General features: G+C 46.2%; 1 long non-coding RNA gene across 1 annotated transcript; it reads left to right on the top strand.

Moving 5' to 3' along the window:
* Window positions 1–8,151: 8,151 nt before the first annotated feature.
* On the top strand, window positions 8,152–11,907 carry LOC134040938 (uncharacterized). The gene is made up of 3 exons (XR_009932928.1): window positions 8,152–8,516; window positions 8,613–8,689; window positions 11,781–11,907. It is a non-coding gene; the product is annotated as an uncharacterized LOC134040938 (long non-coding RNA).
* The last annotated feature ends 1,157 nt before the right edge of the window (window positions 11,908–13,064 follow it).

Here is a 13,064-nt window from a genome sequence, read left to right as displayed (position 1 = left end):
CTAACCATGAAAGCTTCACAGAGACAGACATGATAGTGTGTGTGAGCGAGAGAAAAAATACATAAAGAGAGAGACAGTGTGGGAGAGAAAGAGAAAGCAAAGCCAAACAGGGCCCTATTTCAGACATACAAATGTGGAACAGACATACCAGAGTCAGGGGATTGGACCGTGAGCTCTCACAGAGAGGAAAGAGACAGCGTGAGAGAAAGACAGAGAAAAAAAGGAGAGAAGAGATTGTAGTGCTGTTATCGGAAATACCAGTGATAGCCCACAGAAAGGAGGGTGAGTCATATCAGTCACTGAACCCCCCCCCCCCCACACACACACACACACACACTCACACATCACACACACACTCACACATCACAAAAACAAAAGGCAGCACAAGCGAGCCAATAGAAAGTCAGACAGAGACAATGTGACGTCATGTGTCTGTGTTGCTAAGTCGTCAATGGCCATGTTGACATGAGGCAGTTGTAGTATTATGCTGCACAGATTTCTTCATGAAAATGTCAGCAGCTATTTAGGATGCTCATCGTTCTTGTCCATAGGTCTGCAACAGGGTATGCTGTCTTGTGAACCTTGTTTTCTGTGGTAATGGTTTGGGTTTTAGGCATTCAACTGTGATGGTCTGAGTGATTATGTCTCAGGGTTTCATTCCATCTATCCAAACATCTGGCCTTGCCAGTCAGACAGACATACATACAGGGGCAGACAGACAGAACTCATTCATCAAGATAGTCTAGTTATCCGCACGTTGGCAGTCAATTGCCCCTCCCATTTGATTGGCAGCCAAAATGAATTCCTTCATCGACAGATACGTGTCTCCTGGTGCCAATGGAGGGATTGCAAGTAGGATGGAGGAAAATAAAGCGAAAGAAAGAGAGATGACATCATGTTGTTGCTCGCTGTCAATGTTCTGCACTTGGGCAGGAAATAGAGTAGAAATAGAGAATTAGAGAAATTGTTACGTTTTTTTCTTGTAAGAATAATACTTTAATGAATAATAATACTTACTTAAGAAATTCTACCTAGACACAGATCACAACACAGATCATCAGGATTCATTCTCACCTTTCTGAAGATTTTCAGAAGATAGTCAGGTTTTACTTTGAGGAGATTAAGATATTTCCTCCGTCGGTGCTGTATTTTCCTTTGGTCCACACAGAATTGAGGTATTGGAGAACAGAGAAATAAACAGATTGGGCCATTTGTTAGTTGTCTGAGGCCCTGCCTGCCTGGACGAGGATGTCGTAGTGAGAGAGGAGGAGGGTGGGGGGCAGAGGGGTCATGCAGGATTGTGGAGGAAAGAGTATTAATTATTGACTATTATTAGAGTTAACTTTAATGCAGGGAAAGTTCCAGAATGAAGAGAAATTAAAAAAGGATGAGACAAAAAACAGCTTGAAGCCCATTTGGAATAATAAAAACATCAGGCAGAGAGGGAAGGAAATCAAAAGAAAAGAATGTTGCTTGGTAAGAAAGAAAATGGAACTGTGGAGAGAACAAGAAAGAGAGTGAGAGTAGGAGAGAAAGAGGTAAAGGAAGAGAGGGAGGGAGAGTGAGAAAGAGAGAGAAGAGGGCCACTGGAATGGATTCAGAGAGGTCCATCCATCACAAATGTCCCGACCTAAAGTTGACCCCACCATGGCAGCCAATGAGGCGTCATCCTCTCCCCACCCCACACAAACACACACACACACGCACACACACTACAAACACATACACACACTCACGCAAACACACACACAAATACACACTTACACACACACACACACACACACACACACACACTCACACAGAGGGGATCGGGTATCTGTGGTGCTGAGTAGAGTGTGGACACTCTCTTTGTGTTGCCTATCGTCGCTTCCCAGAATGCTTTGTTTTTATGTGACTAATGTGAGTACCAACACCTGACAGACAGGCAGATCCTCCTACGCCACACACAATTCACCCCCACCCCTGCCCGCCTCAATCCACCCTCCCACTCCCTACTCACACATACACACACATACAAGTCCGCCATACATGAATATTCACTGCTCGGAATCTCCTAGAAGTTTTTAATGATTGTGCAATTGTCTTATAGGTGTGTTTTGTTCGGAATAATAACAGGAATCTGCCAGTTGGTGACCAGGCTTGCTAAGACATGCATTAGAGCCCTATCACAGTGTAAATGGTTTACAATGATTGGAACACTGCAACACTCTGGTCTCAGCAGCACACCCGAGTGTCTATTTCCCAACTGCTGTGGAAACTTGACAGGTATGTCACACTTCATGAAAAAGCCCTCAAGGAAATCATTGCTTAAATGTTGGACTGAGAGAGTCTGAAAGAAAACAGTAGTCACACGTGCGCACACACACACACACACACACACACAAACACACACACATCCTTAGGGGACAGGTAGGTTTCAGCACCTGAGATTAAACATCTCCATGTCAGAGAGTTCTGTGAGCGTTTGGTCTTGCCTTGAGGGGATGCAATGGCGATTGTCAGATTGTTTGAGCTCACCTGACACAGTTTTTACCTCAGAACAGTACCAGAGCTTGACCTGTCAGTCTGTCTCATCACAAGAGGATCGGACCTCATGTGCATTGTGACACAAGCGCAATGGAAACACAATATGTCTGTGATTAGGGACCAATTTGTGTGTTAACTGACATACTTTTGAGCCTTAGTCCTCTTTGATGGTTTACTGTTGCTTTGACAGGTGGTTTAGCACAGGAGGAGGATGGGAAAATTAATGGGAGGGTACATGTCGTAGCTTGGCATGGCGCCCGTCGGTACTTGGTAGCCCTGGGACGTTCCTACAATAGTTGGCGTGCTTCTCAGTACCACTACTACAATATAATGTAGAATGCCAGAAAAATATTTAGCATGTCCCAATACGTAGTATGTCAACTGCAGTATGCCAAAAATACAAGAGTGTCCTAGTGCAAGCCAGCATACTTTTCTGGCTATTCTGAACCAAAATCCTCTGCACATCCGAAGGTATGTCACATCTACTGAACCACATACAAAGTAACAACAGCAGAACTCTCCTGGTTGCCCTTCAACAGAACTATGAGTGTCTCTGACTAGCTCGGCGTATGGCATTTTTTTCAAGGTAAAAAATGTAGCACCAAACGATTTTTCAACAATGTTCAAATTATGCGCAACAAACTGTGACAGATGAGTGAGAAAGAGCATCTACATTCAAGGCACACCGGAATGAGGAAGTAGTACGTCCCAATTGTATGCACACTATATGAAACAGTACAGACTTTGAAAGGGCAGCTACAGTGCGTACTGAAGTGCAATTTGGGATGCAGGGCTGGAGTTTAGGTGGTGAAAGTTACTGCTACTAATACTTGCTTCCGATTGCATCTAATGAGTAAGTCTGGTCACTAAAATAAAACCTCACCTATTGGAAATATAAAACGTATTAAAGCAAATACATTAGTTGGCATTACCATATCCAAAACATAATTATTCTTTGATCAATGATAACTGTTATTCTACTTTAAGAAACATCCGGAATTGCATTTTCTTCAGCTGTACTTAAAAGTTTGAAAGAACATCATGGAAAAGAAAATACAGAAGTTTGTGAGTTGTAACCATTGTTTATTCTGCCACCAACATGTGTCAGTCTAAGTAATATATCAGTGACAGGTGGGAGGTTTTAGTGTAACTCTAAGCCTCTCGTTTGTAGTAACTCTCCCTTGGGCGGCGGCCCAGTGTGTGAGAGTGAAACTATGCAGAGAGAACTGGTGCCTGTCCCTCCAGGCGCTGGCTTCATTTCCAGCACTGGATCATCCACTTAGTGTCATTCAAGTCATTTGTGTCAAATATTATTTGCTTACACTGTCATTGTCAGGATGCAGTTGATTTAGGTTGCTTGGGATAATTGAACTGCTGAAGTATTAGATCTTGAGATGGATCAAACTGAGTCAGGTTCGTTTGCTACATTTCTAGCAGTGAAACATCTGGTGAACATTCCAAGCATTTGTTTCCCATGTGGTGCATTGGCTATCCTTCGCGCCAGACACAGTGTGACTGTCTCTTCTCTCAGTGTTGTTGCTAAATCCATCACAGACAACATTACTCAGAGACCACTGAAACATGATGTATGTGTGAGAGTCTCACTAGAGTCAAGCTGCCGCCTGTGTGATGACTCCAAACAAGTGTGTATCCGACAGACAGGCAGATCCTAGTGTGTATCCGACTCCACAATTGACACACTGTTGGTGTGCACCTGAAGGATTTGGACCCACCCGTTCACCTGAAGACAGCTGGACTGTCACCTCCCCCTCCTCGTCCTCCTCATCCTCCTCTCCTCATCCCCCTGTCCTCTCCTCATCCCCCTGTCCTCTCCTCCCCCTCCTCCCCCCTGCTCGTTATCATTTGAGGCCCGTAGGGACCCTCCTAATGACAGCGCTTGTCTATAACGTCGTCGTCCGAGGTTGTACGTGTGTGTGTGTGTCTGTGTGTGTGTGTCGTAATGACAGCGCCTGTCTATAACGTCGTGTCCTGGCAGGGATCATTCGCCTCCCTCCACCCCCCCCCCCCCCTGTCTGTTGTCCGGTGTCACCCGTGTCCGCCTGGACGATGATGTGATCTTTAGTCTCCCTCTCCGATCTATAGACTGGCATTTGGCTCTGGAAGCGTCCCCTGGCCCTGCCGTGCATGCTAACGGCCGCCACCGCCGATATCCCGATCAGAGAGTTAACGCGGCGAGCGCAATATTCCGACAGGCAGCGCGAGACGCCGGCCGATACTGAGGTGGCAGTTTGCCACTGGAGTTAGTGCCCTCTCGGGATTAAGCACACGGCTCTGTGTGTGTGTCTGATATGTGTGTGTATGTGTGTGTGTGTACTTACAAGGGGCCGTGAGAGGCAGTGAGTTTGACTGTTAGAGGTCAGTGGGTTAGGTGTGTGTGAGAAAAAGGGAGAAGGCTGAAGTCAGCTTTTTGTTTCAGTGTTCTTCCTGGAGTTTCCTGTCCGACCACTGTGTATAGACTTGTATATCCTACCCCTATGTGGGTGAAGGTTGTATTACAGTAGAGGACATGCACACTAATAACTAAAATGTTTTATAGGTCTGATAGGATAATATCTTTCTTACCCTCCTTTTTATGTGTTTTCTTTTGGATGTGTGTGTGTGTTTGAGTGCGTGTGTGCGCTCAGTCATTTAGCCTCTCATGTAGTCCGAGGGGACAGCTTGTGTGCACTCCTGCATTGATGCCGTCACACTGATTTGCATACCTGAAAACGCAGACTTTCTTTTATTCCTCTCTTCTCTCTCCCTCTGTCTATCTGTCCATCTGTCTAACTTTCTTTCCTTCCTCGTATTCACTCTCTCCAGTCTCTCTCACTCTTCTCTGACCTAGCAATATTATGCACCTCTATCCTTCCTCTCCCTGTGTCCTCTGTTTCTCTCTGTCTCTGGGTCAATACTGTCGTGTTAGGGATTCAGTACCCCCCGCTTCTAGATAAACACCCTGTTAGCAAGATTAGCCCTGTTGTCCTAACAATGTAAACCTGGGATTAATCCCACATCTCAAGGGAGACACACACACAGTGCTTGAGTGTGTGTGTGTGTCTGAATGTTTGTCCTGATTCTGGGATTAGGGCTCCAACCTCAGGGGACACATGCACACCGCATGAATGACATGGTGTTCCTTAGGCAACATCAATGCTGTATGGATGTGTTAGACACGTGTTTGAAGAATCTTGATGTGCAGGTTCTTTGTGTGTTTATGTGCAAAAATGTGTGTTAGCATGTGCGTCCGTGTGTGTGTTCGTATTTTTCTCCTTTACGTAGGATTTTTCTATACTATCTGTGGACTAACATTTCTGGACGGCCGTCGTTTTGTGTTTCCTTCCTTCCCTATGGTTTGAACACAGAGTTACAGAAGGAGGAGGAGCTGGCAGGCGCGGAAGGCGGAGGGCTGTGGTGGTGATGGGGAGGTGAGAGGTCAGAGGTCAGACCCTCTCCACGGTCTACTCCACGCCAGGGAGCCAGTCACGACCCGGTCAGCGGAGGTTCAGGTGTCAGAGACAGACGGCTGAGTGACGGGGACCGGGGAACCTCTCCTCCGCCCCGCTCGGACCTTTCATCCCTCCATCTCACCCCCCCTTCCTCCCTCCCTCCAACCCCACTTTCCTCTCTGTTTCACCCCCATGAAGTCTGGTCTGTGTGCTGTCCATCCCTCATTCCCTTCCTCTCACCAGGCCCCATTCATTCCCCCAGGCCCCCTCTCCCTCTCTCACCGCCCATCCTCCTGTTCACCCCTCACCCCTTACCACCCACCCCCCACCCCCGACTCCCCCGAAACTAAACATTACCACAGTCTTTCACTCAGCGGGCTGACTGACTGGGGCAGCTCTCTGGGGCTGCATGTCTTCAGTCCATGTTCACACACCTTACAGGCATGAACACACACACACACATCACACACACCGGGACATGCAGAGTATGTATTATAAGCTTATGTGTGTTTTGCATTATTGCCCAAACACTATTTCGTTGATCAGGGTTCATGCTTTGATAATACTTGTGCTGGACTGGAAGTCAATAGGGACAGGTGACCATTGCTGATCAGGTCATGAAGACTTGGGTTGGAGTTCAATAGTCAACGATGTCATAAGGGTTTGACCAAGGTTGATGATCTCATCTGACCATTGATGACTTAGTCCATAGTTTGTCAATATTGCTTGTAACTCCTCATGAGGCACAGGTCTCCTCAGTCATACTCACTATTGGGTAATTCAGAGAAAGCACACGGACACAGATTTGAAACCTGTTGTTAAATGGGTGGACACAAATGTTGAGCTATGTAACTGCTCCCTCACTGTAAAGTTACACATATATTCACTGCTACTTCTACTTCCAGACTCAATTCTCCCATCATGGTTGAAATATGTCTGAAACGTGGTGTTTATTTGAAAATGTTCAGTTATTCCTGGGGCAGTTCTAAAGATAGACCGGCAGGTGTGGATGTGTCCTCAGGGGAAAGTGCTGACTGTAGTTTGTGTGAGAAAAATAGCTTCTAATTAAAGAAAAAAGAAAAAGAGAGAAGAATTGCTGAAAGAAATCTGTGATCTGTCAGTTATTCGGTTATACCCTAAAGCAAAGGCCAATGTATATGTCAACACCACCATCACACACACATACACACACACACACACACACACACACACACACAAACATACTGTATATACTTGTAAAAGCATATGAGTAAGAGCAGTATCGTTTGAGGCATGGACCTTTACAATGTCACCCCAAAGCTTTGCACCTGAACATTCACAACCAACCTGTCCAACCAAGCCACCAACCTTATGTACTGTCCTGCCAAGCAAACACAAACGGAGATGCCGCCTGTTCAACCAAATAACGACAGGATTAATTTCCCCTTCTGCATAAACCAATCGTTTTTTTTGTCTTATGTTCAGAGAGACGCGTCACTCCGTTAAAGGTTAAAAGCAAGGTATTCTAATCAGGGCCTCTTTATACAACAGCAACTCAATAAGGTCACAACTGGTGTCACAACATGCAGAAGGAGGGGGGAGTAGGAGGAGAGGGGGGGCTACTGTCCTGGGTTTGTCGCTTGTGCCGTCTCTCATCCTGTGTCTCTGTCATCCCGTGGCTGTTCTCCTCCATGCTACTGTTGTGTCAATACAAACCTTCTTGTACATCTTGTGCATAAGGACACGTTCTCACACAAAGTCATGTGTGCATCCGGCTTCATTTATCCTACGAGCACGCACTCACGCAAACAGAAACACGTATACATAGCCACGGCTCACGCACACGCGTGTGAGACGAGCTCAACGTGTGACGGGGGCGATCCGCAGGGCGATCGGCTGTATTGATTATTGGGCCTGGCCCGGCTCGTGGAGCAGCAGCAGTAATTAGGGCTTTTTGGTGTGGATTAGCCGAGAGAAAAGGTCACCCACTTAACATCGGTGGTAGGACGGGGGCGGAGGGGGGTCGGGGAGAGGAGGGATGGATGGGGGGGGCTTGTCCCCAAATGAGACGAGGCTGTTTGGCAGAGCCTACATGTAACACACGCTGAGACTCAAGCACCCACGCGTGATCACAAACCTCCACCCCACACCAATGCCTGGTGTTCTTTTGCGTCTTGTTTCTCGCTTGAGCCTCGCTCAATCCGTGTCGGCTGCTCTGCATGAAGCCCATAAAATACAACTGTTCAAGTCATAAGCTATGTGGGTATTGGTGTCGGTGACTGGCTCTGGTCCTCTCTCTCCTTCTGGCTTGAGGCTCTCTCTCCCCCTGAGCCCTGTCAGCACCATTTGTGTGGAGCGGGGCGCTGATTAGCGGACGGGCCACAGCCGGCTCATCAGTTGTGCAGCGAGTGGGAAACATTCCCATAACCACCTACAACCGGGCCATGAGGCAGCACGGCCTTCTGTCCCTGGTGCTGGGAGGACTGGGAAGCCTCTGAATCTCTGGGGATGCCACGATATGGATTCCTATCCTACCCCGTTACTTAACACCTGGACACATCTGTAAGATATTTAATTACTTTTCTGTTATATCTCAGGAGTGTATGTTGATAAAGAATAAATGGTTTGATGTAAATACACGTGTGTCTCATTTTGTAGGTCAGCAGTAGGCCCACACATCTGCCTTGTGAGACTACAAGAACTCAACCATGTGCAAAGCTGCAGCACTCCTAGTGGTAAGACTGGAGATGTGCTGCAGAATTCACCCCAGGCAAATTCACTACACTGGGATATGGCAGGTCATAATGAATGGGAATATGTCTACTGTGTGTGTGTGTGTGTGTGTGTGTATGTGTGTGTGTGTGAGAGTGAGCTAAATATATGGAGTCTACAAACACACGCACACACACACACAAATAGAACAACCAGTATTGGTGTCCTGTACTGGTGCTTGTGGATATTACTGAGGATGAAAGGTAGCCAAACAAGGGCCAAACAAACAAAGGATCAGGTTAAGATCCAGAGGAGATAATCCTGGAACTGCTTGTGATCTGGCTTTAAGAGAACCATAAAAACAGAAATAAACAAATGCCAGTGTTTGCAACATAAACGCCTGGAAACATACATGAAAATATGACTTCTGTTATTGTGCAATATTGACAGTTTGTCAAGGTAAGGAGTATCACCTTGACTAGACCAGAACCCAAAACAAATCATTTGTCCTCGCTGTAACATATCCATGTGGTTAATTTGATATGCCTTGTGTACTATAACAGCCATTTAATCCTTCTGGTATATATTCCTAGTTAAAAGAAAAGAATGGCTAGCTGTGATTTTGTTGAGATTTGATTGTCATGGCGATATTTCGAAACTCTGCATCGAGTCACGAGTTTTGTTATGGAATTAACAGGCACAACTCTATGGTGTTAGCATAGAGAGTGTGAAGTCAGATCTATCTGGTCTCCTCTGCCTATAGAGTTCACCACAGGGTCAGGAGTGTCACCTCATACATCACAGCTGTAGCAGAACGGCACACATGGTTACCATGGCAATGGGCTTTCTTTTATTTTTGCTGTACTAAGCCAAACAGTGGTGGGTGATGGGAGAGCAGAGCCACAAGGGGAAGGAGACAAAAAGATGTAATGCTTGTGTATGTGTGTGTGTGTGTGTGTGTGTGTGTGTGTGAGAGTGTGTGTTTGTACTAGTATGCATCTCTCTTCCAGCAAACAAGCCCTTGTGTACTGTTCCTTGTTTACTGTTCCCGTATCTGTGAGCTGCGTGCAGCAGTACTGGGAAGGATGGCGATAACCAGTAAAACGACAGTGATTGTGGATCCCCTCCAAATTTGTGTTATCAGCCTGGTAAACGACCTTGGGTGTGAGGTTTTAGACCATAACTCTGACGATTAAACATGCGTGATGAGAATTCTTCATCACTGCGAAAACAAAGCAGCCCTGCCCCTTCCTGCATGTTCCAACATCGCCATGGTAAAAGCCTGTTTCCCTGGTAACCAAAGGGGCTCTCTTTTCATGGAACGGGAGAGGAGGGGGGCAGAGGGAGGAGTTGAGGGGTATGGCATCTCACCCTGACCTCCACCTGACCTCTAGGTGAGCCAACTGATTGGTTTCCTGGTCTGCTAGATGGAGGGTTCAAATTGGCTATCGTCGCACAGAGTCGAGTCATTTAACACAACTTCTAAAACTACTTATGAAATTTGAATTATATACTGCATATCGTCAGCTCTGAGGTATTTTGAAAATCACTAATTAGGAAAAAATTTCTTTATAATTCTTGGGTATTCACTCAGTTTCTGAGAGTGAATGCAGGTTTGCACCTGGTTTCTGAGGTCAAGTTAGAACCAAATACAAGATAAGTTTGTCTGGAAACCAAAACCCGTTGAGAGAAACTTCCTTCTCCCAGAATTCCCCTACTGAGCAGATTACTTTAGGAATTGCCTGGCAGGAGAATAGAGAAAGGGACAAGTTCAGTTTAGCGTTAGCTTCTTAGCACCACGCTAGTGTTTACCCCACAGGCTAACAGAACAATAGGGGTGGGGAAGTTAGCGCTAATGTTAATCTAATGCTCTGCTAATGGCTTTGGTGACATATGGAGCACATATTGAAGCAGGGAGAAGCCCGGTTCCCGACCACTATCGCCTCCCTCAGGTCAAAACATAAAGAACAGCTCTTCAGTGCGGCCATCTTTATTTTTCACCATTACTTTCTTTGAGTTTCAAAAGAATATATCAAATTTGCAGTAGATCTGATTGAAACTCCAAAGGCTTACTCACAGAACACATGTAGTTATCTCTTTCCCCTCCTTCTCTCTTCCCTCTCCCTCCCTCTCTCTCCCCTCTCCCTCCCTCTCTCCCCTCTCCCCCCCTCTCTCTGCCCTCTCCCTCCCTCTCTCGTCCCTCTCTCTTCCCTCCCTCTCCCTCCCTCTCCCTCCCTCTCTCTTCCCTCTCCCTCCCTCTCTCTTCCCTTTCCCTCTCCCTCTCTCTGCCCCAGTGTTCCAGAAGACAAATCCTGAACCTGCACCAGCGGTGCGACCAAAAAGATTCAACCGCCATTTTGTTTCAATTTGTTCTCCATCTCTGATATCTCTGTTTCCAAACAGCTCCTTCACTATATCCAGATCTGCGTTGTCATACGGCTGTCATTTCCTGTTTGATGCTTATTGATGATATCACGGCCATATTGTGTTTATAGAGCTAGACGGGTGCTGCTGGGCTTCACGCCACTTTATCCTGAATAGGTCCTGTCACATGAGCGGCGATAGCATCTGATTTGATGAAGAGAACGATGGCAGGATGAAATGTATTCTTCATAAAGAGGGGAGTGAATGCACTTGTGTGTGTTGAGGGATTTGTGTGAGCGCACAGGAGCGCATGTGTATGTGCATATTTCTTAATCTGATTTTATTTTCTAGACCCTATACAATACCATTGGATACGTATCTACCAAATAGATATAGCCATTTCATATCTCCCTTCATTCTTTTTTTCTTTCTTTCTGATTATCCTTTGGTCACCATGTGATATTAGAAGAGAGTAACACTGCCTCCTTTGGCTGTAAGGGGTAAGTGTGTTCTTGACGGCAGATGAATAATGTCAAACAGACATATTTATATTCATTTAGGAGTCAAGGAGGAGGAGAAACCATCTGTAACGGATGTGATAGGAGCTGGGAGCGGTGCTGTGTGTGTGTGTGTGTTCACATGCACATTTATGAACGGTGTCTGCGATCGTGCCTTATGTGTCTGTGAGCTGAAATTGATTATGTGTGTGTGTGTGTCTGTGTGTGTGTGTGTGTGTTTATGCTCTGGTAGATTGTCGAGGATGGAGAGAGGGTCATTTCCCGGTCACTCGTTCAGGCTGCGTGATGAATGAAGAAAAGACAGAGAAAGAGAGGCCAGGGGAGAGGACGAGGCTGGAGGCTTTCAATAGGAACATTTACATTTTACATTTACATTGAGTCATTTTAGCAGACGCTCTTATCCAGAGCGACTTACAGTAAGTACAGGGACATTCTCCCCAAGGCAAGTAGGGTGAAGTGCCTTGCCCAAGGACACAACGTCATTTGGCACGGCCGGGAATCGAACTGGCAACCTTCATATTACTAGCCCGATTTCCTCACCGCTCAGCCACCTGACTCCCTACATTTAAGCACTGGAGAAACCTTCCACATTTCAGGACAGCTACTATGCAAATAATGAAAGCCTCTCAGTTCGGCATTCATTTACAGTATTAGAAGGATGTATTCACAGAACTATGAAGCATCACATAATTAAGCCGCCATGACGCCTTGGCAATGTTAGTTTTGGCTGGTTATCTGAAGAGGATGACGTTGCTCCTTTCCTCCCCTCCCTCTTCTGTTCCCTTCTATCTGGCCAAGAAGCTGTTCTGTTTTTTGGACTCAGACCAAGAGGTCAAAGACATCTGACTCAACGAGGAAGTATCAGGAAGAAGTGGAAAGGAAGTACACACATTCAACAGGAAGGACATTTCTCTGAGGAGGCTAGCGAGAACCAGTCAATTCACAGGACACCTCGTCTGTCAGCACATCACCAATGTATGTGTGTGTGTTTTGTGTGTGTGTGTTTTGTGTGTGTGTTTGTGTCTTTTGCAGGGCTTCTTGTGTCATGTGAATGCATGTGTATTGTCTTTTGTTGAAATCAAAGCATTAGGGCAAATTACACCTTTTAAAGAACTGCATCAAAACCAACCAGGTGAATGTTTCCATAATAGATTGCATGTGTGTGTGTATCGGTGTCTACATTTCTGTCTGTGTGCATTGGACAGCCTGTTCAGGAAGAAGTGCATTGTGGGATCGATGTTCACACCTCGTCTTAAATTATTCATCCTGTCAGGCGGCCTGTCGGTGATCGCCGTGGAAACAGCTGACCAAGAGCTTTACCTCTGTCCCCACGGATAGACTCCTCTATCCTCTCCTCACCCCTCACTTCCTCCTCTCTCTCTCTCTCTCTCTCTCTCTCTCTCTCTCTCTCTCTCTCTCTCTCTCTCTCTCTCTCTCTCTCTCTCTCTCTCTCTCTCTCTCTCTCTCTCTCTCTCTCTCTCTTTCTCTCCCACCATAAGTCTATCTCTCACTTACA

This window comes from Osmerus eperlanus, chromosome 20 (genome assembly GCF_963692335.1).
Source record: "Osmerus eperlanus chromosome 20, fOsmEpe2.1, whole genome shotgun sequence".
In the NCBI taxonomy this organism is placed as follows: domain Eukaryota; kingdom Metazoa; phylum Chordata; class Actinopteri; order Osmeriformes; family Osmeridae; genus Osmerus; species Osmerus eperlanus.
This window is presented reverse-complemented; position numbering and strand designations above follow the sequence as displayed.